Raw genomic sequence first — 25910 nt, 5'->3', positions numbered from 1 at the left:
TCTAGTACTGGGACTGTAAATAGAATACTCAGTTAAGCAAAATACAGTGTCATTGTTACAAAGTAGGAAATAAAACTTATTTTAAAACATGCTGTACAAGCAAAAATCATTAACTAAAATATTTTCACTTCTCTAGTATATTTATAATACACATACTTATATAAGTGTTTATTACTTGAATATGATAAACTCCTGTGTTCTTCCTGCCCACAATGAAAAAAGTGACTGAACAGCACTGACAAGATCAGGCTAATTAGAGAGCCATACTTTTTTTGTCTAATACTTATCTTAAGCATATCTACTAATAACTTTTAAGAGAACAAAGGCCTATTATAAAATTGGAATTGTGTAGAAGAAAACTTAATGACATTTGCTAATAATTAGATGGTCTCGAAAGACAGAGATGAATTGCTATACATAGACAAAGATGAAATAATTTTCTTAGTTAAAATAATTAGTTTAAAGGTTATATTCACATGCAATCAATATAATTTAATATACAGATTGTAGAATGAATTTGAATCAACTGCCAAAAAGATTATTAATTTAATTTCTCTTCGGTCACACATTTTGATAACTAGTTTACAGTACTTTTAAACTACTCTAAAAATGATACAATCTTGAAGTACTGTACTAGTATGTTAAGAGGTCCAGAGGAAAATGACATAGATTTAATAGCTAGTTAATGAAAATTGAAAACATTAGAAGCAAATTTCTAAGGAAGAACTCCTTCATTTACATTTGTTGCTCTTAATTGGTTATCAATGTTAAATTTTCTTTTTCAAAAACATTTAAAGAACAATCTGAATGTCAATTAGAAAGTAGAAAAAAAAACATCTAGAAATAGTATTTAAGTTAAATTTTGGGTGTTTAGAATTTAATAGAAAAAATAGCATGTATATTTTCCAACAGAAAGATATAAAGAATTAAAGACTAACTAAAATTAGCTGTATATTCATTGACTAAGATTAAGGTCTAATCAAATACTTTCTACTAGACTGAATATAAGTTAATAGCTTTCATAATTAAAGTTACCACTCCCAGAAATAAAGACACTGATAAACTTGAAATAATCTGGTAATATTTTGAAAATTCATATTACTTATTTAGTTTAACTTTACTAATATTCTATCTTCAGCTATTGATTGTTATGGATACCTATTGGATATACTGTAAATGAAGTGACCATTGTAAAACAACACCCTAAAATCTCAAGAACTCCAGTCAATTGAGCAAATCAAGGTACATGTATTTCTAGTCATGTAATGATGTTTCTCAGAGTACTTCAATACTCCAGAAAAGTTTGATGGTGAAGTGGCTGCTTCAGTTGAGACGATTAGGTTTTCCCTTTTGAATAATAAAACTTTCTAGGTTTTTTGTTGTTGTAAACCCCAGATTATTTCAGCCGATGATCTTCTTGGTGTCATTAGGAATGTCTCCCTATAGTGTACTTAGGGCATACAGCATTTGAAGTATAAATTTTGATCAGGATGCTGTAAATTTTCTTTTCTTTTGAAGATTCTTGTCTGAAAAATAAATAAAATATGCTAAGAACAATACAAATTTTTAAAATCTGTGAATTTTTCCTACACGAATAAAACCTTCATTCTGGGTAGAACTCACCATTAGGAGGAAGAAAGACCTTATACCCCTACTGGTTAGTTTAAAATTGCGAGATTTCAAGACGCGTTGACCTTAAGAAGTGTGAAAATTCACTCTTACTACCTTCCATTTTTTAAGAAATGGATTCTAAAAGGTTAGATTAGGCTACTGTCCTTGGATAGATGGTTAACGGAGAACTTATAACCTCGTAAGGAGATGCCGTTATAATGTAGCTATGCGGGGTCTTTATAAAGAATTTTTTTTTTTTTTACAAAAAGCATCCTCCCCTCGTGAAGAGGATGGACTAGATAAAAGAGTTTCTATAACATTTTTTTAAAGAACAGAGCTCGGTATGAAAGCTTGCATGCGTCAAACATCAGATCCAGTAAATAATGCCACAACCGCTGCACTCCAAGAGAGGGAAAGGAGGAGTGAAAAATGCCAGTGACACAATACACTACACAACCTGCTGATCAGCTATCACATGTTCAAGTAAAACCGTGTCTAAAGACTTGTGAGTATACTACCCCAAATAGTGGCCTGTAAAGGTCGTTTACTACTTCCAGATTTCAGCTTTTAGTACTTATGCCACTGACAGGTTCTTTCCTCTTAAAGGCTAGCATACCAATTCCTTCAACTTCATGAAACCATGCTGGAACTGAATCTTCTGGGTCATCTGCTGCTTGGGGATATGCCTTCTTGATGGTTTCACAAAACCAGAGGGAAATGGTATTCCTTGAATTCTTCTTTTCAGTCGTTGCCATCACTAATGAAAACTTTGAAAATGTAGCCTGAAGGGTTGGGTTTTCTCAAATTGTGTCTAAGCACAATCACAAGACAAAAAGGCAAATAATCCAGACAGTTGGTTGCTACCTTAAGGAAGGAGATGGAGAAAGACTCAAAACTGTCGTCAATGGCAGGGTTCTAGGTTTTTGTTATGAACTCTGAACACAGGCGAAATAGACTTTACTCCATCTCTTGGAATAACTCACAACCTTGGAAATTCTGTGAAGTATGCATACTCTCCGTTGACACTAATCCCAAGAGAAAAATGGTCTTCTAAGTTAAGTCTCAACTCGACAAGCGTCATAATGGTTCATAACGTGCCATTTAGACCTAAGGGCTGGTTATATCCCAAGCAGGTTGCCAGAGTTCTTTTGGTGAGCAAGACTACTCGAAGCCTTTCATGAGTATAGAAAATTCCCACGATGAGCCCTTCAGTCTAAAGACATAATTCTAAGGGTTGGGTAGGGGCCTTTTCCCCATCGAGAAAATGAGAGCTCTATCTTGTATGAGGTAGTATAACCAACAGGTCTGTAATCGCTTTTATCCCACACCGCTCAGCACTGAGTACGCTCTTGGTACAGATTACTTAGCATTGGGTATGACCTCTGAATGTAACCCCTTCATGTACTTAGGATTGTATGACACGTAGCTATGTTGACAAGACCTATTCAGACGTTGTCTTACTCTTCAAATGTAGCAGTATCATTCAACTGAGGGCACAGTATTCGGTATTTGATTGACGATGGTTGACAAATGGTGTACCGATGTCTGTTCTAATTGGTACAGTATGAATCTTTTCCATCACTCACTTATAGGGTAGATGGTACTCGTGCAGTTAAAGAGAAGGGCAAGGCCCTTACTCCTAACAGTGGTGTGCACACTTGTTCCTGTGATAGAGGACAGGTAGTCAGTGTGAGTGTCCAACTGGGAAGTGCGCCGATTGCTCAATTTTCCTAGAGCACAATGTAATAGAAGAGGACATGTCACAGGGAATGCACTTTGACAAACAGGAGCATGTGTCCTAGGGAGTGTGTGTCAGTTAGCGAGAGCAAAAGGGTACATCTAAAAGAGATCGTTTGCGTACTGGAAATTGCATAACAATGGATGGGAGCCAGTGTGAAGGAGAGTATGAGCGGGCGATGGGTGTATGTGATCAGGAGTGTGGGGGCAATTGGCCCTCCAGAAAATGTGAGAAAGATGAATGCATTAAAAGGTGAGCGCACACAGGTGAATGTGATGTATATCATATTTACCTTATTTAAATGCCAGTATAAATAGATTTTATGCCCCTAAAGCAGTTATTACACATGTGGCAGCCAGTAAGAAAATGAAGACATTATATATTTTTACCCACAAGCACTTTCAATATACACATCAGCCATCAAGTACCTCCATAGGCTCTAAGAAATGGTTGTTACATAAAACTTTGAGACCTGCTACATAAAACTTTGAGACCTGTAACATAAAAATTTTGGATGTTTCATTTGGTTCAAAATGCCAGTAAATGTGTCAGATATTAAAAAGTTCTAAACAAATATGACAATAGCATAGGTACAATTATTCAGCCCTGACTTCTAAAGCAGCAAAAAGATTGATACAATTGTTCTTTGGTAAATATATGATACTTTATTTTCTAGACAAATAAATGAACCAAATGTTCCCTACTTCTTATTTTGTGTCTTATCTGTTTCTGACCTCGAATATTGGGGTAAACCACTTGATAATGAGTTGTCCTAATCCCCCTCCCCCTTACAATAACAGTTTTGGGGGATACCAGCAGGGTTGCCAAATAACTTGACATCCAAACCGCAGTGCAAAGCCTAAAAAATCGTGACAGTTGCTTCAAAAGTAGCCCAATTATAGTAACTTAGCCATCATTAAATTGGAACTAACAACTATTGATATGATATTCTATAGAAATAAATTTTGGGGGAGGGCAGGGATCGAAATCAATCAACTAAGCTGTTGTAGAAGAGTATAACGAAAAATTTATATAATTTATATTAAAAAACACAGAAAATAAAGCTGTATATTTTTTGCAAAAAGTAAATACTAGTTGAATGACATTTAACAAAATTAAAATGAGCAAAATAAGAAGAAATAGAGATTTGTTGTTCATTCAACATGATCATAAAATGAACTAGATTGTAGTGCTTTAATCATAGCTTATGACGACAATCTTGACATTGAACCTGTTGCTTCACCCTGGGCACGTATTTATCAGCCTGAAGGTATTGACTGTGGGAATGATTTTGTTTTTACCCAAAGAAATGTAGGTCCTTTTGGGATTCCTAACCGTAATTCAAAGCCTATTGAATACTTTTCTTTAGTTATAACTGATGATGATATAGATATTCTTGTTCGTGACACTAACATATATGCCAACAGATTTTTACCTAGTAAGGAAGTGTGGATTAGAGAACATCCACGAAGCAAATATAGAAGCTGGAAACCAGTAACTCGTGAAAGAATGAAAAAGTTTTTAGCCCTTAGTTTGCTCATTATGATTTAAACTGTCTATGAACTACTGAAATTTGAAATAGAATAATCGATCTACATTTCCACTTTGAAATTATCATAAAAGAAATTGCATTTGTAAAGACCATTTAAACAATTTATTGACCGCATTTTATTTCCTCCATAGTCCAATTTCAGGCAAGTAGCAGTACCCTTTTATAAACCGCGACAAGGTGTTCGAAAGTACCCCAATTGGACGGGTAAACCGCGGGTTTGGCAACACCGAATACCAATAGGAAACTGGGGTTTTAGAAGGGGGCAACACCAAAAAAAAAAAAAAAAAACCAAGTGATTTGCAGCAATAGTAAGGATCATAAATTAATAATAAAGTCAAGATGACAAATTTGTAGATGATTTATATATTTCCTAAATATACAAACCTTAGCTATTTAATAGGGGTATTACTTTCGGCATAGCTGAAATGACGAGCCATTCATTCTTAACGAGGGTTTACTACCCACACAGCTAGTTAGCGGGGGTAGGGGAGGGTAGCTTGCTAAATCCCCCCCCCACCTCTCACACACCTGTGCTTGAGCTCACTTTGCTTGGAGGTAGGACTTCAAAGGGGATAGGGCTGGCGGGCAAGTTTGCTTAAATAGCTAAGGTCTGTATAGTTAGGAAAAATACAAATTATCCACGAATTTGTCATTTGTTCCGTAACTGGAATATAAACCACGCTATTTGATAGGGGTGACTCACCCACATTAGGAAGGGTGGACATCCCAGCCAGTCAGGCTTTTGGCTTTGCCCGGGGACTCCTTATTAGTGTGTGTAAGCACCCAAGAAATAAGGAGTCCCTACACCTCGCTAAAACCTTGCTAGTCTGCGGCCTACGCAAGCTGTATGTGAAGGTATGAAGAAGTGTGACTCATCCTAGAAAGTTGTTCTGAAGTTCTTTAGATGGACACTTGTAGACTAGGACTTTCCCAATACCACCTCGTCAGGGTATGGGGACGTAACCGTATTAATATTAATACTAGGAATACAAGGGAGCATGGTTTACCTGCAGTGGTTTGAGGTCAGCTATGCAAAGAGCCCAGGCTGCTGCTTTTCCCACGAGAGGGGATGATGAAGAAAAGAATAAGGGCCAGTCAAACCTTTTCATTCATGCAGACTAAAACCGGGTAACAACGCCGTCAACCTTCTGCTACTTGTCCAATAAGGAGCTTGAGGTTTTAAACCAGAAGTCGTGCAGCCACCACAGGACCGATAGAGAACGTATCGAGTCTCCTGTGGGTCACGTCTTGCAGGTAGTGGGATGTAAACGTGGTTTACCGTTTCCACACCCCAGCTTGAAGAACCTGTCACTGAAAATTTCTTTTGAAGGCCAGGGACGTAGCTACACCCCTGACATCATGTGCTCTGGGGCGACGTGACGGAGGGGGGTCTGGATTCAGTGCCAGGTTAGTGACCCTGCGAATCCATGCAGAGATGGTGTTCTTGGTGACGCTCCTCTTAGTCCCTGTGCTGACGAATAGTGCACGCACACGAGGACGAGCTGCGGCTGTTCTTTTGAGGTATAGCCTCAAGCTCCTTACTGGGCATAGTAAGAGATGGTCTGGGTCATCTGTTACAGTACGGAGACTAGAAATCCAGAAGGAGTCGAATCGAGGATCCGCTACTCCTAAATTCCGAGTCTTAGCAATAAACTCAAGGATGAAGCTGAATGTTACCTCCCCCCATCCCCTTGAAAGGGCGATGTCATACGAGAGACCATGAAGTTCGCTGACTTGCTTGGCCAAGGACAAAGCTAGCAGGAACACCGTCTTCCAGGTTAGGTGGCGATCTGATGCCTGGCGTAATGGTTCATAGGGAGGTCTCCTAAAGAGACCTGAGAACTCGAACCACGTTCCATGGGGGAGGTTTAACTTCCGACCGAGGGCAGGTAAGTTCATAACTACGTATGAGTAGAGAAAGTTCTAGCGATGAGGAAATGTCCATTCCTTTCAGTCTGAAGGAGAGGCTTAAGGCTGAGCGATAGCCTTTCACTGCCAAGACTGATAGGCGCATTTCTTCCTGCAAATACACGAGGAACTCCGCTATTACTGGAATAGTGGCATCGAGTGGGGAGATAACCCTTCCACGACACCAACCACAGAAGACTTTCCACTTTGCCTGGTAGACTGCTACTGATGACTTTCGCAGGTGTCCAGACATCCTGATTGCAAACTGTTGTGAAAATCCTCTCTCAGAGAGTAGATGCTGGATAGTCTCCAGGCGTGAAGTAGTAGTGAACCTACGGCTTTGTGGAAGATGTTGGCATGTGATTGTTTGAGTAGACTGTGTCGTGGAGGGAGTTCTCTTGGTGGCTCCGTTAGGAGTTGCAGAAGGTCCGGGAACCACACTGCGTGATGCCATAGCGGAGCTATGAGGGTATATTAAAAGATTGACCGATGTTCTGGTCTTGTTGAGTACCCTCCTCATCAGACAGAACGGGGGAAAGGCGTAAACGTCGATGTTGTCCCACCGTTGTTGGAAAGCATCTTGCCAGAGAGCCTTGGGGTCTGGGACTGGGGAACAGTACAGCGGGAGCCTTAAGTTCAGGGCCGTTGCGAAGAGGTCCACAGTCGAACCCCACAAAGTCAGGACTTTGTTGGCTACTAGATGATCCAGAGACCACTCGGTACTCACTACCCGAGATGCTCTGCTCAGGTTGTCGGCGAGCACATTCCTCTTGCCCGGAATGAAGCGTGCCGATAGTGGTATCGAGTGGATTTTGGCCCATCTCAATATCTCTACTGCTGGATGGGATAGTTGTTGCGAAAAAGTACCTCGTTGTTTGTTGATGTAGGCCACTATTGTGGTGTTGTCGCTCATCACCACCACAGAGTGACTTGCCAAGTCCTGTTGGAACTGTTAAAGGGCTAGAAAGACGGCCTTCATTTATAGGAGCTTTATGTGGAGGTACCTTTCTGACTCTGATCAGAGCCCTGAGGTCCTGTGGTGCAGCACGTGGGCCCCACAACCTTTTTTTTCAGGCGTCCAAAAACAGCATAAAATCCAGGGGGGAGGACGAGGAAATCCACTCTTTTTTGTAGGCTCTCGTCTGGCACCCACCACTGGAGATCCGTCAGTTCCGCAGGTCCCATGGGGATCTGGATGTCCGGGGAGTCGTACGCTTGATTCCACCAGGACTCGAGTCGCCACTGGAGGGATCTCATCCTGAGGCGACCATTGGGAACTAGACGGGCCAGCGATGAAAGGTGACCGAGGAGACGTAACCACGATTGGGCTGGAAGTTCTTCTCGTCTGAGAAAAGGTCTTGCGACCTTCCTCAGCCTTGCTATCCTGTCGCCTGATGGGAAGGCTTTGTGGAGAGTGGTGTCTATAATCATGATTAAGTATACCAGTCTTTGAGTGGGAAGCAGTGAAGACTTCTCAAGATTTACCATGACCCCCAGATCTTGGCTTAGTCTCAGAAGTTTGTCTCAGTGTTGAAAAAGGGTTGACACCGAGTCTGCTAGGATTAACCAGTCGTCCAGATAACGGAGGAGACGGATGCCAATCCTGTGTGCCCAAGATGATACTAGGGTGAACACTGGTGAAGACTTGTGGTGCTGTGGAAAGACCAAAGCACAGCACCTTGAACTGGTACATTCTGTTGTCTAGGCTGAATCTTAAGTAGTTCCTTGAAGACGGATGGACTGGGATCTAGAAGTACGCATCCTCTAGGTCCAGTGTGCACATGAAGTCTTGCAGTCTTACTACTAGTCTGACCGTGTCTGCCGTCTCCATGCTGAACGGAGTTTGTTTGACAAACTTGTTCAGAGCTGAGAGGTCAATGACTGGTCTCCAGCCTCTAGACACCTTCTTTGCAAAAAAGTCGACTGAAGAAGCTTAGGGATCCGTCGAGGACATGTTGGAGAGCTCCCTTCTTCAACAGGGTCTGGACTTCTGCCCAAAGGGCTTGCCCCATTGCCGATCCCATGGCAAGGGAGTTCAATGACACTGAATTCGTCGTCAGGGGAGGTAGAGATGTTATGAACAGGACGCGATATCTTAGACTGATTACAGAGATTGCTCAGGAATCGGCCCCGAGTTGCTTCCACCTGTTTGAGCAACTTTGTAGGCATCCCCCCACTGGTGGAACTGCCTATTCTAGTGTTTGCGGCCTCGGCTGCTCCCTCTAGGATTTTTGCCTCCCCTGGGGGACTTTTTCCCTTTCCTTTCTTTGACAGGAAAGGGCTTAGACACCAAAGTCTTCGCTGCTGTTGTCGTCAGAGTGGTCTTGACTGGATGGGACTGCTGTGGTGCTGGAGGCTTATAGGGCTTGGATGTTAAAGGCTTATGAAGGTGGGAATCTTGATGAGACTTCCTCCACCTCTCAGCGGCATGTTCCACATCCTTTAGCTCGAACAGGACAGAACTCTCTAGGGAGGAATGTCTGAGCCTATTGATCTCGGCGCTAGGGACCTTCTGATGGAATCTCTCAGCTACTGCATCCCGACATTTCAGGATGGTATTTGCCCACAAGTTCGAGACTTGGCGGGCCAGAAACTATCGTGCGAGTACCTGAGAGAAGGAAGGTTTCCATAGCTTTCCTGGTACGCTCCTTGGAGAAATCCTCCGAACGTATCAGGATACCTTAGGTCCCCAACCAGATATCGAGCCACGAAGTGGCTTGCATAGCACACTTTGCAACTTTCTCCTGGTTGAGGATCTCGGCTGCCGAGAAAGAGACCTGCCGGTTGGAGTCCCTCTGACTCCCCCGGTTAGCTCTTCCAGCGAGTGGTGAAGTGGAAGAGCTAGACAAGGCTCCTCTAGGATCTCGAAGTACCTCCTCTGTTGTACGCGAGGAGGTGGGAGGAGCTCGTTGGTGGTACCGGAATGGTTGGAGGAGGACATCTCGGAGAGCTGTTGTGAGATCTTGTTCCTGGTACTCTTTACCCCTTGAGACCAGGGCAGGGCTGCACTGGTCTTAGAGGGTTTTAGAGTACCAAAGACGCGGTCTAAGACAATGTCTTTGCCCTCTCGAGGAGGGATCTCTGGGTCAGAAAACCCGTTGAGAGCCCTTGTTAGTCAGAACTTGCCAAAACACATGTTATGACTCTTGCTGGTCTCCTCCTGATGTAGGACTTGCAGCGAAGTCTCCTTCTATCCCCGAAGGCTCTTCTTGGGGAGAGTCACAGACATTTCCTGAGTGGCTAGTTGGCTCCATCCTAGTCCTAGTAGAGGACATAGGCAATGTTTTGGAGTCTTTAGATTCCTTCCTGGGAAGGATATAAGACTCCAACATTGACTAGGGTGGCGTGTCCCTTCCAATCCCCGACTGAGTAGACACCTTGGCTCGAAGAAAGGTTTCCTCCATTGGTACGATGGGGGGAAAGTCTCTCCTCGCGTGATTCTCTTGGAGACGGGAAATCTTCATCCGAAAGGGAACGAGAGGCAGTCTGAGGAATAGAAGGAACCTGCCTCGAAGGTCTGCGTGGAGTCAGTTTCGCCCTTGTGGAAGTGACTGCGTCTGGGACTCCTCTTTTTCTCTTCAAAGGGGTAGAAGAAGCCATGGTTCTGTGTCCCAATTCTGAGAAGACAGGCTTGAAAACCTGAGCTACAGCTCTGATCAGGGCACCAAACCATGGTTGTTGGCTGACAGACATACCCTTTGAAGGGAAAGGGATTAAAGGATCCCTGGGAGGAGTTACAATCATTGGTGGGTTTGCCTGTGATAGCTTTGAGATCCTGGACCCCTCTGGAAGTTTCCCTTCTCCCACAATGCGCAGTGGCATGCACTTGCAGGGAGGAGAACGAGGCGATGGCGACCTTGCCGTACATCGTTCATTAGGGTATGTAGTCTCGCGCGCGGGAGGATGATGGCGCCCGCGCGCGGGAGGGAGGACGATGGCGATGACGCTCGCGCGAGGGAGAACGATGGCGATGACGCTCGCGCGAGGGAGAATATTGTTGGCGCACGGGAGACTGATGGGCGCAGGAGTGTTCGCGCATGTCTGTGCTGGCCGTAAGGCGCGCTCGCGCAGGAGAAAGTTCCCTAGTGCGCGGGCACGCAATGGATACATGTGGGGCAGCGCACCGAAGAATGTTGGCACGCATCCCTCGGAGAAGATGGCCAGGCGTGCGTACATATCCTTGCGGATATGCGCGGGAGAAGGCTGGCGCGTAGGTGAGCGCTGGCGCATTGGTAAGGGTTGGCGCGGGAGAAGACAGCATGGCTGACTTCCCAGAAGGCCTGCTATCAGTTGAAAGTTTGCATGCAGGTTTTACCTGGCACGTAGGATGGTGCGCAGCATGGCGCGCAGGTTTTACCTGGCGCGTAGGATGGTGCGCAGCTTGGCGCGCAGGTTTTACCTGGTGCGTAGGATGGTGTGCAGCATGACACGCAGGAGTTAGATGTTGAATGCGTATGCACACGTGCAGGAGAATGTTAGCGCGCGGGAGAGCGTGGGCGCCTAGGGTAGTGCTGGCGTGCAGGAGCGCGCCACTGCGCAGTAGATTGATGGCGCTCAGGTGAGTGTTGGCACGCAGATGGGCGCGGGCGCGTAGGAGACTGTTGGCGCATGGGCGTAGTTTGTGCAGGGGGCGCAGGCAAGACCTGGCGCGCAGGAGAACGTGGGCGCATATGTGTATGAGGGGGCGCATAGCGCATGGAGCTATGCTCATGTTGGAGCGTATGTACCTGTTGGTGCGTACGCTCTTGATGCCCTGTGTTAGGGTTATGATGGATGTCTGCGCATAGTGATGGGGCCTGACAAGCTACTAAAGAGCGCTTGTCAGGTCTCGCGGGCGCATCGCGCCTATGTTGTTGGCGCGCAACAGCACGCTTGGGTGGAGCCTTGTTAGGCCCATGCAGAAATGGCGACGGCAGGTCTGTCGGGTGGAAGGTCGACGTGTCCTTTAAAAGGACGACCTTCCACTGAAGGTGATCGCAAACGATCTGCAGAAAGGTCCAGGAACAATGCAGGTGCAGTGACAAATGACTGGTCTAGAGGCTCCTCTGCGAGGGACTGCATTGAAGATGTTGAACCAAAGAGGCGCCTCCTCACCGCAGGTGAAGGGAGGCCTCTATGGCGAAGAGGAAGGTGAGCCATTGGATCAGCAAGCTGACCTTCTGCAGTCCTCCGAAGAGTAGTCTCTGTAAGTGAACTCCCCCGAGGGAGAGAAACACTAGCAGGAGAGACTGCTGATGGACTTAGTTTCCCCCTCATAGGTTGACCAGGAACGGGAGAAACTAAGCCGTCAGCTACCGTTGAGTTTGGAGTGGAAGAGATGGGTGAGACCGCATTGGTTACCTCTGACACCACAACGTCGACAAGAGACAGAGGATCAACCTCTGACAGCGACAACGAATGCTTGAAAGCGGCACCCGATCGGATGTAGGTAAGCAAAACCTTCTTGGAAGGCGAACTCGTAAGCCCCAAAGCTGAAATAAGGAGGTTAGTGACATATCCTCCCCCGGGGGGAGAGGTGGAGCTGCTTCACAAGGGGAAGCAACGTTATCTCTCGAGACCCGAGGTTGGTTAATACATCGGTCTACACTACCACTCGATGGTCTCTCGAAAGAGACCGACCAAGTAGGAGCTTCGAAGGAGGTTTGCGCAACGAAAGAAGAGGCCTTGGGTTTTTCTCCTTTCGAAGCAACCTTCGAAGGAGAAATATCTCGTTTGGACTTCTTCCGTCGTCGTGAAAACCTCTCCCACTGGGAAGCAGACCACTTACTACACTAACTACCCTCCCCTACCCCGCTAACTAGCGGTGTGGGTAGTAAACGATCGTTAAAAATTAATGGCTCGTCATTTCAGCTATGACGAAAGTAATACCCCTATTAAATAGCGGGGTTTGTATTCCAGTTACGGAGCAAACATGGTATTACACTAAATCTAAAAATATATTGAATTATTCTTGTGACTGTAGTATGCTGGAATTGAAGCAGATGGAAAAAAAAAATGACTTGTGAAGCAACTTCAGAGAACTTATGTATGAATATTTGGAAGCTCTTAATTGGTTAAAAAAGCCAGCTCATGTTTATGTCGAATAAAAAAAGCTGTCAAAAAGTAACAATGCATGCGCAATAACCAACATAATCACTGAAAAGTAAACAATCAGCTTGGAAAAGTAAGTAGTGTTCACATTTTAGTCAATCGATACAGGGGTTATGCCCCAGGCCCCCTTTAGTCATAAAAAAAAAAAAATTGCCAAAATAGCCAACACTTGTTTAATTCTTATAGTGAATTCTATTTTCGTTAAAAAATAAATGGAAAATATATGATACTTTCTTTCTAGCCAAATACACGAGCCATATATTCTCCCTACTTATGTTGTGATTTTCCATTTCTACCATGAATATTGGGCCAAACACCTGTACATAAGTTTTCCTACCTCCCATATAATAACAATTATGGGGGACCCCAGTGAAAAATGTTATTTTCATTAGTAAAATAAATTTTTGAATATACTTACCCGATAATCATGTAGCTGTCAACTCCGTTGCCCGACAGAATTCTACGGACGGGATACGCCAGCGATCGTTATACAAGAGGGGGGTGTACTCACCAGCGCCACCTGTGGCCAGGTACTGCAGTACTTCTTGTTGACACCACCTCAATTTTTCCTCGGTCCACTGGTTCTCTATGGGGAGGAAGGGTGGGTCAATTAAATCATGATTATCGGGTAAGTATATTCAAAAATTTATTTTACTAATGAAAATAACATTTTTCAATATTAATCTTACCCGATAATCATGTAGCTGATTCACACCCAGGGAGGTGGGTGAAAACCAGTGTACATGTATATCAAGAAGCTAAGTATCCCGTATTTCATATTATCAGTTATTCAAAATAACAATGAAATTATAAGTACCTGGTAAGGAAGTCGACTTGAACCATTACTCTGCCTTTAATAAGTTCGTCTTCCTTACTGAGCGCAGCGTTCCTCATAGGAGGCTGAACAACTCTAAGGTGCTGAAGTATAAAGGGCTGCAACCCATACTAAAGGACCTCTACACAACCTCTAACCTAGGCGCTTCTCAAGAACGAATTGACCACCCGCCAAATCAACTAGGATGCGGAAGGCTTCTTAGCCTACCGTAACAACCCAAAAACAACAATAAAAGCATTCAAGAGAAAGGTTAAAAAAGGTTATGGGATTAAGGGAATGTAGTGGCTGAGCCCTCACCTACTACTGCACTCGCTGCTACGAATGGTCCCAGGGTGTAGCAGTTCTCGTAAAGAGACTGGACATCTTTGAGATAAAATGATGCAAACACTGACTTGCTCCTCCAATAGGTTGCATCCATAATACTCTGCAGAGAACGGTTCTGTTTGAAGGCCATCGAAGTAGCTACAGCTCTCACTTCGTGGGTCCTTACCTTCAGCAAAGCAAGGTCTTCATCCTTCATGTGAGAATGAGCTTCTCTAATCAGAAGCCTTATGTAATACGAAACTGCGTTTTTGGACATAGGCATCGAAGGTTTCTTGATGGCACACCATAAGGCCTCTGATTGTCCTCGTATAGGTTTTGACCTTTTAAGATAGTACTTTAGAGCTCTGACAGGGCAAAGAACTCTCTCTAGCTCGTTACCCACCATGTTGGAAAGGCTAGGAATTTCGAACGATCTAGGCCAAGGACGTGAAGGAAGTTCATTTTTTGCCAAAAACCCGAGCTGTAAGGAACATGTTGCTGTTTCGGATGTGAGTCCTATGTTCCTGCTGAAGGCGTGAACCTCACTAACTCTTTTGGCTGTTGCAAGGCAGACGAGGAAAAGAGTTTTGAGAGTAAGGTCTTTGAAAGAGGCTGACTGGAGAGGTTCAAATCTAGGAGACATAAGGAACCTTAAGACTACGTCTAGATTCCAGCCTGGAGTGGACAAACGACGTTCTTTAGAGGTCTCGAAAGACTTAAGGATGTCCTGTAGATCCTTGTTGGAGGAAAGATCCAAGCCTCTGTGGCGGAAAACTGAAGCCAACATACTTCTGTACCCTTTGATCGTAGGAGCCGAAAGAGATCTAACATTCCTAAGATGTAACAGGAAGTCCGCAACTTGGGTTACAGAGGTATTGGTAGAGGAAACTGCATTGGCTCTGCACCAGCTTCGGAAGACTTCCCACTTGGATTGATAGACTCTACGAGTGGATATCCTCCTTGCTCTGGCAATCGCTCTGGCTGCCTCCTTCGAAAAGCCTCTAGCTCTAGAGAGTCTTTCGATAGTCTGAAGGCAGTCAGACGAAGAGCGTGGAGGCTTGGGTGTACCTTCTTTACGTGAGGTTGACGTAGAAGGTCCACTCTTAGAGGGAGAGTCCTGGGAACGTCGACCAGCCATTGCAGTACCTCTGTGAACCATTCTCTTGCAGGCCAAAGGGGAGCAACCAACGTCAGCCGTGTCCCTTCGTGAGAGACGAACTTCTGAATAACTCTGTTGATGATCTTGAACGGCGGGAATGCATATAGATCGAGATGGGACCAATCCAGCAGAAAAGCATCCACGTGAACTGCTGCCGGGTCTGGAATTGGGGAACAGTACAATGGGAGCCTCTTGGTCATGGAGGTGGCGAACAGATCTATCGTTGGCTGACCCCACAAGGTCCAAAGTCTGTTGCACACGTTCTTGTGAAGGGTCCATTCTGTGGGGATGACTTGACCCTTCCTGCTGAGGCGATCTGCCGAGACATTCATATTGCCCTGAATGAATCTCGTTACCAGCGTGAGGTTTAGACTTCTTGACCAAATGAGGAGGTCCCTTGCTATCTCGTACAGCTTCCTCGAATGAGTCCCTCCCTGCTTGGAGATGTATGCCAAGGCTGTGGTGTTGTCGGAGTTCACCTCCACCACCTTGTTTAGCAGGAGGGACTTGAAGTTCATTAAGGCCAGATGTACTGCCAACAACTCCTTGCAATTGATGTGAAGCGTTTCCTGTTCCTTGTTCCATGTTCCCGAGCATTCCTGTCCGTCCAAGGTCGCGCCCCAGCCCGAGTCTGATGCGTCCGAATAGAGATGAAGATTGGGGGTCTGAACAGCTAACGAGAGACCCTCCTTGAGAAGGATGTTGCTCTTCCACCACATGAGAGTAGTCTTCATCTCTTTGGTAACAGGAATAGAGACCGCTTCGAGCGTCATATTCTTGTCCCAGTGAGCTGCTAGATGGAATTGAAGGGGGCGGAGGTGGAGTCTCCCTAACTCGGTGAACAGGGCTAACGATGACAGGGTCCCTGTTAGACTCATCCACTGTCTCACCGAGCATCTGTTCCTCTTCAGCATGCTCAGTAAGCACTCTAGGGCTTGGTTGATTCTTGGGGCCGACGGAAAAGCCCGAAAAGCTTGACTCCGAATCTCCATTCCCAGGTAAACGATGGTTTGGGAAGGAATAAGCTGGGACTTCTCTAAGTTGACCAAAAGACCCAGTTCCTTGGTCAAGTCCAAAGTCCAACTGAGACTCTCCAGACAGCGACGACTTGTGGGGGCTCTTAACAGCCAGTCGTCTAAATAAAGGGAGGCTCTGATGTCCGCCAAGTGGAGGAATTTCGCAATATTCCTCATCAGTCGCGTAAACACCATAGGTGCCGTGCTTAGGCCAAAACACAGGGTTTGGAATTGGTACACAACCTTTCCAAAAACGAATCTCAGAAAAGGTTGGGAGTCTGGATGAATGGGGACGTGAAAGTAGGCGTCTTTCAGATCCAACGAGACCATCCAGTCCTCCTGCCTGACCGCTGCTAGGACCGACTTTGTCGTCTCCATAGTGAACGTCTGCTTGGTGACATAAGCATTGAGCGCACTGATGTCCAGCACCGGTCTCCAACCTCCTGTCTTCTTGGCCACCAGAAAGAGACGGTTGTAGAAGCCCGGGGATTGATGATCCCGGACTATCACCACTGCCTCCTTCTGTAACAGGAGCGACACCTCTTGATGTAACGCTAGCCTCTTGTCCTTTTCCTTGTAGTTGGGAGAGAGGTTGATGGGAGAAGTGGTCAGAGGGGGATTGCGGCAGAATGGTATCCTGTAACCCTCCCTTAGCCACTCGACAGACTGGGCGTCTGCACCTCTTCTTTCCCAAGCTTGCCAGAAGATCTTGAGTCTGGCTCCTACAGCTGTCTGGAGAGGAGGAGAGTCAATGTTTGCTTTTCGAAGACTTGGTACCTTTCTTGGACCTGCCCCTGTAACCGTCTGGGCGGGTACCTCCTCGGCTGGGGGCTCTGCCACGAAAGGGCGGAATAAATCTGGTAGCAGGAGTATCAGCCACTGGGGTGCGGTAAGTTCTAGGAACGGAAGGAGCAACCTTAGCCTTCCGTGCTGAAGAGGCCACAAGGTCATGCGTGTCCTTCTGAATAAGAGCCGCAGACAATTCCTTGATAAGATCCTCAGGAAACAGGAACTTAGAAAGAGGAGCAAAAAGTAACTGTGACCTTTGGCAAGAGGTGATACCAGTGGAAAGGAAGGAGCAAAGTTGTTCCCTTTTCTTGAGGACTCCCGATACAAACATAGAGGCAAGTTCGCCGGAACCATCGCGAATTGCTTTGTCCATACAGGACATGATCAGCATGGCCGAGTCTTTGTCAGATGGGGCAGTCTTCTTGCTCAAGGCCCCCAGGCACCAGTCGAGAAAATTAAAAATTTCAAAGGCGCGAAAGACTCCCTTTAAGAAGTGGTCCAGGTCAGAAAAGGTCCAGCAGACCTTAGAGCGTCTCATAGCCGACCTTCGTGGAGAGTCAACCAAACTTGAGAAGTCAGCCTGGGCAGAGGCAGGGACCCCCAAGCCTGGTTCCTCTCCTGTGGCATACCAGACGCCCGCCTTAGAAGTCAGCTTAGGAGGTGGAAACATAAAAGACGTCTTTCCCAGTTGCTGCTTGGACTGCAACCAATCTCCTAACATTCTCAAAGCTCTCTTTGAAGATCTAGCGAAGACGAGCTTAGTGTAGGCAGACTTAACAGGTTGCATGCCTAGAGAGAACTCGGATGGAGGAGAGCGAGGGGTAGCAGAAACAAAGTGATCCGGGTATAACTCTCTGAACAGAGCCAGGACCTTGCGAAAGTCAATGGAGGGTGGCAATGACTTGGGTTCCTCCACATCAGATGAAGGCTCATCCAGGTGAGCAGCTTCATCCTCAGAAACCTCATCACCTGAGGGTTGAGAAGCGAGAGGTAAAGTTAAAGCGGTATGCTGAATGGCTGAATCCTGAAGAGCGGGTGCATGCGCACTTGCGGATTCATCCTCAAGTCTCTGTTGAAGAGGATGAGGGCTGGTAATGACAAAGTCATGAGGCTGGGATGAAGGAGGTTCTGCGGAGGTCTGAGGAGCAAGCGTGGTGAGAGGCGAATGTTGTAAAACATGAGGCTCATGCTGCATAGACTGCGGTTCAAGTTGAATGGGAAGAGGCTCAAGCTGAGGCGAAAGTGGTAGATGCATGCGTTGAGGTGGCTGACTCATAGCATGAGGTTCCTGCCTCAAGAGTTGCGCTTGCTTCAAGGGTTGAGGTGGCTGCGCAGAGAGAGGCTCTTGTCTCACGAGTTGAGGTTCTTGAGGTGCTTGCCTCGAGAGTTGAGGTTCTCGCCTCGAGGAAAGTGGAGGTGGCTGCTGCGAGAGTTGAGGTGGCTGCCTCAAGGATGGTAGAGGTTGTCGTACCTCAAGAGGTTGCTGCCTCGAGGATGGTTGTAATGCAAGAGACTCCTGCCTCAAGGGTAGGGGAGGTTGTTGTAAAGCATAAGCTTCCTGCCCCCAGTGTTGAGGAGGTTGCCGCGTGGTAAGAGGCTCCTGCCTCAAGGAAAGTGGAGGTTGCTGCACAGCGCTGGTATCTGGCAACTCCCAACGCGGCAGCTCACGCATGGAGGTAGCTTGAGGAACCTCAACATCATACGTCTGGCAGATTGGACTGCGCAGAGGAGGAGGAGCGCTCGCAGGAGGAGGTGTATTAACCTTCTCTGCCTGAAACTCCCGCATCAACACCGCAAGCTGCGACTGCATAGTCTGCAGCATAGCCATCTTAGGATCAACAGCAGTTGAGGTCTGTTGAGGCATAGCTTTAACAGAAGTTGAGGTCTGTTGAGGCATCGCCTTACCTCTCTTAGGAGGCGTGCAGTCACCTGATGACTGCGGCGAGTCCGAGCTAGCCCAATGGCTACACCCGGGCTGTTGGACTCGCGCGGTCTGGACTTTACGCTTAAGAGGTCTTGAGACCTGAGTCCAGCGTTTCCTCCCGGAAACATCTACTGCAGACGAGGTAATAAAGGGCTCAATCGTCTGAGAGTGGAAGTGACTATCTCTATAAGATACGCCCGCAACCACTGAGGATACTACTGTGCGCCGATCAAGGCCTGCCGAACCCTTTTGCCCTTCGACATTGCTTCTCCCCTGGGCTTGGGAGCTTGCAAGAGGTCCCGGACTGGGAGGACGACTGGCACGCACAGAAGTATCCTCACGCGCAACACTGACACTGACACTAGCACTAGGCACAGCACTGGCACTACCACTTCCCACTGCACTTTTCACTTTAAGTTCCTTGACGTCTGCCAAGAGGAACTTGTGGTCACTCACTACCGACTCCACTTTATCACCTAAAGCCTGAATGGCACGTAAAACATCCGACATATCAGGCTGAGCACTAATAGTAGGTTCGGGGGTAGCCACTACAGGGGGAGGAAAAGGATGAGGATCATGGGGGGATGAATAAAGCAAAGAGCGAGCCGAACTCCTCCTAACTCTCTCCCTCTCTAACTTAGTCGTATATTTAAGGAATTGAATAAAATCAAATTCCGAAAGACCGGCACATTCCTCACATCGATCATCCAACTGGCAGGATTTTCCCCGACAGTCGGAACAAACGGTGTGAGGATCAACCGAGGCCTTCGGAAGACGCCTAACACAAGTGCTAACTCTACATCGTCTTTGGGTAGGAGCTTGTGAATGGTCGGACATCTTGAATCAGAGAACAGTCAAAGGGGGTTTCCAAATTAAAGCAAAGATCGTTATACCATTAATCAAAATTAATCCAAAAGCTATCTAAGCTAAGGGAAAAGCTTCCTGTATAGCGAAAGCTGAAATCTCAGAGCAATACTTCACCAAAACCGTGAACAAAGACTCCAAAATTATAAGCGTATCCATGTAGGTCTTGCCGGAAGCACGACAGAGGAAAAATTGAGGTGGTGTCAACAAGAAGTACTGCAGTACCTGGCCACAGGTGGCGCTGGTGAGTACACCCCCCTCTTGTATAGCGATCGCTGGCGTATCCCGTCCGTAGAATTCTGTCGGGCAACGGAGTTGACAGCTACATGATTATCGGGTAAGATTAATATTGAAAAACTGGGGTACTGGGTGGGAAAACTGGGGTACTGGGTGGGAAAACTGTGATTTGCAGCAATATTAAATTGTCAGAAATGCACAATAAATGGCATGAAGTTGAAGTATCATATTACCTATGATTCACATGTTTATTCGCTAACAAATAAACTATCTCACTGCTCCTCTGTTCTGGCAAGCAGTACATAAATGTGCTGTGAACGTCATACTTGCAAGTTACTATCAAAGTATCAATTTTATGACAAATTCAAAGATAATTTGTATTTTCCCTAATACAAACCTGTAATTATTTATGTGGATAATCTTTCGGCAAAGCTGGAAGGTAGCCGTAATATTTTAATTGTGGAGTGGCAAGCCTACCTAAACACTTGCTGTGGGTAGGTAGGGGTGGAGGGGGTACCCAACGACCTATAACTAACAGCTCAGTGAATCTTGTCACTTTTTTATTGCAGGCAGGACTTATCGGGGAACAGGTGATGGCAAGACAATTAATATAAAACTCCAGGTTTGTATTAGGGAAAAAATACAAATGATCTATGAATTTGTCATTTATTCCCACACTTACAAACCTTACATTATTTATATGGATGACTCACCCTTAGGTAGGTGGTAAGTACAACTAGTGGCTTAGTAATTGACCCACGTTTGCCTAGTACAGTGTTAGACTGTGGTCTTGGGAAAACCTTGCCACCTCGCTTATCAAAACAAAGCGAGACTAATAGCAGCCTGAGCTACATTATTGTTGTGAGATATAGCATATGAATGTCTAGGTAAGATGCCTGGAGTCTAAAAAGGAAACTTACACATAATTAAGACATTTCCCAATGCCTACCTCGCAGGAAGCATTGGGGATGTGTACAAGTATAAATGTTAACTATACTAGGTTACACACGGGAAATGGTTATTACCTGCAGAAGTTGAAGCCAGCTTGCATAGGGACCTATGGAGCTGTATCCCAAATGAGGGGAAGATGAAGAAAGGAAAAATGCCAGACACTTTCATGCATCCCAGACTTAACCCGGGTTATCAATACTTTCAACCATCTGTTACTTGACCAACAAGGTGCTAGAGGTCATTCTAAACCACCTGTTGTGCAGTTACCACAAGACCGATAGAGAACGTATCGAGTCTCCTGTGGGTCACGTCTCGTAGATAGTGGGTGGTGAAGGTCGTCTGACGCTTCCACACGCCCTCTTTTAAAACTTGCAACCTGGAATAATTGCGTTTGAATGCCAGGGACATAGTGATGCCCCTGACATCATAAGCCCTAGGTCTATGAGCTGGAGGAGGGTTCTGATTTAGAGAATGGTCAATGACCCTAGGGATCCAAGCCAAAATGGTGTATTTGGTTACCTCCTCTTCCTTTAACCCGAACTAACAAATAATGCTGCTAGTCGAAGCTGAGTTGGTGCAGTGCGTTTAAGATACAGTAATATCGTAAACTCCTCATTAGATATAGTAATACAGTAATTGAATCTGGATCATTGGTTGAAGAACATAGATTCTTAATATGAAAGGGCCTAAATCAAGGGTCCAGTAACCCGGGATTTTGAGTCTTAACAATGAACTCAGGGATGAAGCCGAGTGCCACCTCCCACCATCCCCTTGAATGGGTGATGGCGTATGAGACCATGAAGTTCGCGAACTCTCTTTGCCGAAGCTAAAGCAAGTAAGGAGCCATCTCCAAAGTGAGATTACGGTTTATTGCATGGCATAATGGTTCGTACGAAGATCCCTTCAGGGAGCAAGACGCGAAACACTTCCAAGGAGGAGGTCTTACCTCTGACTTGAGGCAAGTGATCTCTTAACTTTGTATGAGTAAGAAAACCGGTAATTTTTCATAATAAACCCACCCAGCGCTTTAGTTGTTATAAGTGTTTTTGTCAGGTAAAACGTGAAAAAAATAAATTCTTGTCAATACATTATCCTCGCATAACGAGAAAAAAAATTAAATCAACTAACGGTAAATACAGATTTTTTCTAAGTACCTTTTTTATCTTCACAGTGACACGGAGAGTAGCTCCTGTTACTTCGTATGTTCATTCCTATTCTATTAAGCTCCACCCCTTTGCGCACTGTGATAATTTTCGCCTGATTGCGCCAAAGTCGTGGTTATCCACGACCCTACTGCGCGTGCATGAAAAAAAAAAAAAAAAATTGTCCCCATTTTGCGGGCTCTGTAATATGAATTGGCCTATCAGAATCTAGATACATTATAATCTCACCATTTCATTGGTCCTTGATGAAAAACGTTATTCATGCATATCCGTGAAGCCCGCTCATTTTCAAATTACAAAGCATTCCTTGGCCGCTTGACCGTTCATTAGTTCAGTGATGGCGACTGTGTACTGGTTGTGAATTTACCACACATGAGGCTATTAGACTATTTTTAACAAATAATGAAGAAACTTTAAAATTTTTGCCAAATCACAGTGTGCTCCCTTTAGAAATGACTTGCCCGAAGTGTTACAAATCGTGTTCTTTGCGACCTGATCGCCATTGTTGGCAGTGTCACGGTAAATTCATTTATCTGTTTTTAGCATTTATATTTTTTATATATTTGCAGGTAGAACCTTGGCTAAGGACTGTGACCTGGGAAGGTTTGTGACCAGGGAAGGGGGTCCTGGGGCTTGCCCCCAGCCAGGGGTTGTGACCTGGGAAGGGGCTAGAGGTTGTGACCTGGGAACTACTAGATTAGGTTAGGTGGGTTTGTTAGGTTCTGTACCCTTTTGTACCCTATATATATTGTGTTAAGGGTATATAGAAAAATGCTTTAAAACACATTTTATTTAATTAATTTACTAAAAAGTAATGTAAATTAATAAAAACATTATCGATTTCTAAGGGTTTGCAGTAATATTGTAGGGGTATTTGGTAATTTCAAGGGGATTCCAGTAATTCGTGGTTCCCGCGTAGCGCAATATACGGCTGAGCACAGATCCGTTGAACATTCAATAGAAAACGGGACTCAGAAGAAAAAGGGCCAACGATAGTTTTCGTTAAGTGCTGTTCCTCTTATTTTTTCATGAAATAACATTTCTTTTCATTATTTTTCTTGTTGTTTTGTTAGTGTTTTGCCGTTATTCTCTTCCGCAATTCGTTATTTTTCAATACCCAACCTGTTCTTCTCTAAATTACTGTTGGGTGGCGATACTCAGAAAATTAAACATTCGCGGAAGTTAATAACATCAGAACACAACAAAACAACAAGAAAACTAACAAAAAAAAAATATTTTTTCATGAAAAAAGCGGTGGGTGGGTTTATTACGAAAAATTACCAGGAAACCTCCAATGAAGAGGAAAGGTCTACTCCTTTCAGGCTAAAGGCTAGGTTTAAGGCTGAGCCATACACTTTCACCACCGAGACCGAGAGGAGTTTTTCCTCTCAAAGGTATAAAAGGAATTCCGCTATTACTGGAATAGTGGCCTCAAGGGGACAGATATCCCTTCAACAACACCAGCCACAGAAGACTGTCCACTTTCCTGGTATACAGAGGCAGAGGACTTCCACAAGTCACCAGACATCCTCTTTGCAACTTGTTGCGAAAAACCTCTCTGATAGAGGGGGTGCTGGACAGTCTCCAGGCTGGAAGCCATAAAGATGGGACGCTATTGTAGAAGATGTTCGTGTGTGGTTGTTTGAGGCGCAGAAGGTCAGGAAACCATTCTGGATGATGCCATAGTGGAGCTATTACGGCCATCATTAAGTTGTTGGATGCTCTAGTTTTGCTGAGCACTCGTCTCATCAGACAGAACGGGGGAAAGGAGTACACGTCGATGTTGTCTCACCGTTGTTGAAATGCATCCTACCACAGAGTGAGGGTCTGGGACTGGGGAGCAGTACTTCAGGAGCCTGAAGTACAGGGACGTTGTGAACAGATCCACTGTCAGGAAACTCCACAGTCAGGACTTGCTGGCTATCAGAGGATTCAAAGACCATACGGAGACCACTATCAGTGTCTCTCTGCTCAGATTGTCAGCAAGCCCAATCCTCTTGCCAGGAATGAAGCGAACTGATAGGGAAATCGAACAATCTTCTGACCATTGTAGAATCTCTACTGCAAGATGGCATAGGGGCTGCTTAAAGGTACTGCCTTGTTTATTAAGCCACTACTGTGGTGTTGTCGCTCATTTACGCCACTACTGTGGTGTTGTCGCTCATTTACACCACAAGAGTGACCCGCCACCAACTGATAGAACTGCTAGAGAGCTAGAAAGGCTGCTCTCATCTCCAAGATATTTATGCGCTGGTAAGGGAGAACAGCTTATTTACAGTGGAAGAAAGGTCAAATTCATTGAAAGCACATTACTTAAAGTAGGAAAAGTGGTTTTTTCTCTAGGAAATTTACTTCCGTGTTCTAGAATCTTACCGAAAATGACCATCTTAGTAAGCAAATCAATTAGAACTTAAGAGCTGACCCTATATTATATCTATATGGGGTACGTTTCCAAATTAACATTGAATATCGACAAACAAGACACTTACCGTTCGGTGGTACGAGGTTATGCACACCTGCATTGAGTTTAAACATGAAAATATAAAATGAGAAGAAAAATCAATAAAGTATACACGTCACCGTAATTATATCCATGAGGATGATGGTTAATGAACAAACAATAATTGTTAGGGTTGTGGTGGCCGATGTGATAACGTTCCTGACTGGTGATCACTGGACTGGGGTTTGTCCCCCACTGAAACTTGTTAGTTCCTTTGGTCGCTGCAACCTCACTATCCTTATGAGTTAACGATGGGCGGGGGCGGGTTAGGGGGAGCCATTAGGTCCATCTAATGAGTCATTAGCAGCCACTGCCTGGCCCTCCTTGGTCATACTCTAAGTGGAGAGGGGGCTTGGGCGCTGATCCTATGTTTCTATGGTCATTCTCTAGGACATTGTCTTGCTTGATAGGGCAATGTCACTGTTCCTTGTTTCTGCCATTCATGTGCGACCTTAAGGCGTTACGCTCCACACGTTAGCCGAGTGGGGGAATATTTCGCCTGACAAAAATTCGATGACCAAACCACCTATATCCTACCGGTAACCTGACACCTTGGCATAACTGTTCATTTGGGTACGAGACAACTACTGTATGGTGCGAGACAACTACTGTATGGTGCGAAGTGACTGGTACGAAATGACTTGGGTATAGAGTGACTTTGATACGAAGTAACCTGATCCTGGTGGAGCTACTGCACAACCAGGCGAAAATTACCACAATATACATTGGTGAAGTTAAACAGAAGTAAAGGGATTACTATGACTGACAGGGTGAACAATAACAAAGCCTAACTTAAAAAACGTCACTACTTAAAATAGCTGACTATCTTTCTCTTATTATGCCTTTGCCCAGATAATGTTATCCCAAGTATTGTTTTTCAACGTCTTTTACCAAACATATATGTATATTGCAACAAAACCACTGGGTGGGATGCTAACAAAGTTCAACCACAAAACGAAATAGGCTTACCATTTGTCATTGCTATCCATTTGTTATTTGAAACTAAAACGAACTAAATATACCTGAACTGGTATTTAAATTAACGGTACCAACCTTTGGAAAAATGCGTAGCGTTGGATACTCTAAAATATAAATAAGGCGATGTACAATATTTCTGTATTCTCCCTTTACAACAACCAGTAGTGAAATGACACACTCCAATGCGGAACAATACATTTGGCAGGAATATTAGAATGTGGAAATCTATTTTTGAATAACTATCTAATCGTTTCTTCCCCTGAATACCACGCCACTAAGATAGAACAAAAGA

The 25910-nt window shown here is 45.0% G+C and overlaps 1 long non-coding RNA gene across 1 annotated transcript; it reads right to left on the bottom strand.

Annotated features, from left to right (window-relative positions):
• Positions 1-1335: 1335 nt before the first annotated feature.
• On the bottom strand, positions 1336-25910 carry LOC137643688 (uncharacterized). The gene is made up of 2 exons (XR_011045048.1): positions 25694-25910; positions 1336-1526 (listed from the first exon to the last, which is right to left on the bottom strand). It is a non-coding gene; the product is annotated as an uncharacterized lncRNA (long non-coding RNA).

Source organism: Palaemon carinicauda, chromosome 7 (genome assembly GCF_036898095.1).
Source record: "Palaemon carinicauda isolate YSFRI2023 chromosome 7, ASM3689809v2, whole genome shotgun sequence".
Taxonomy (NCBI): Eukaryota; Metazoa; Arthropoda; class Malacostraca; order Decapoda; family Palaemonidae; genus Palaemon; species Palaemon carinicauda.
This window is presented reverse-complemented; position numbering and strand designations above follow the sequence as displayed.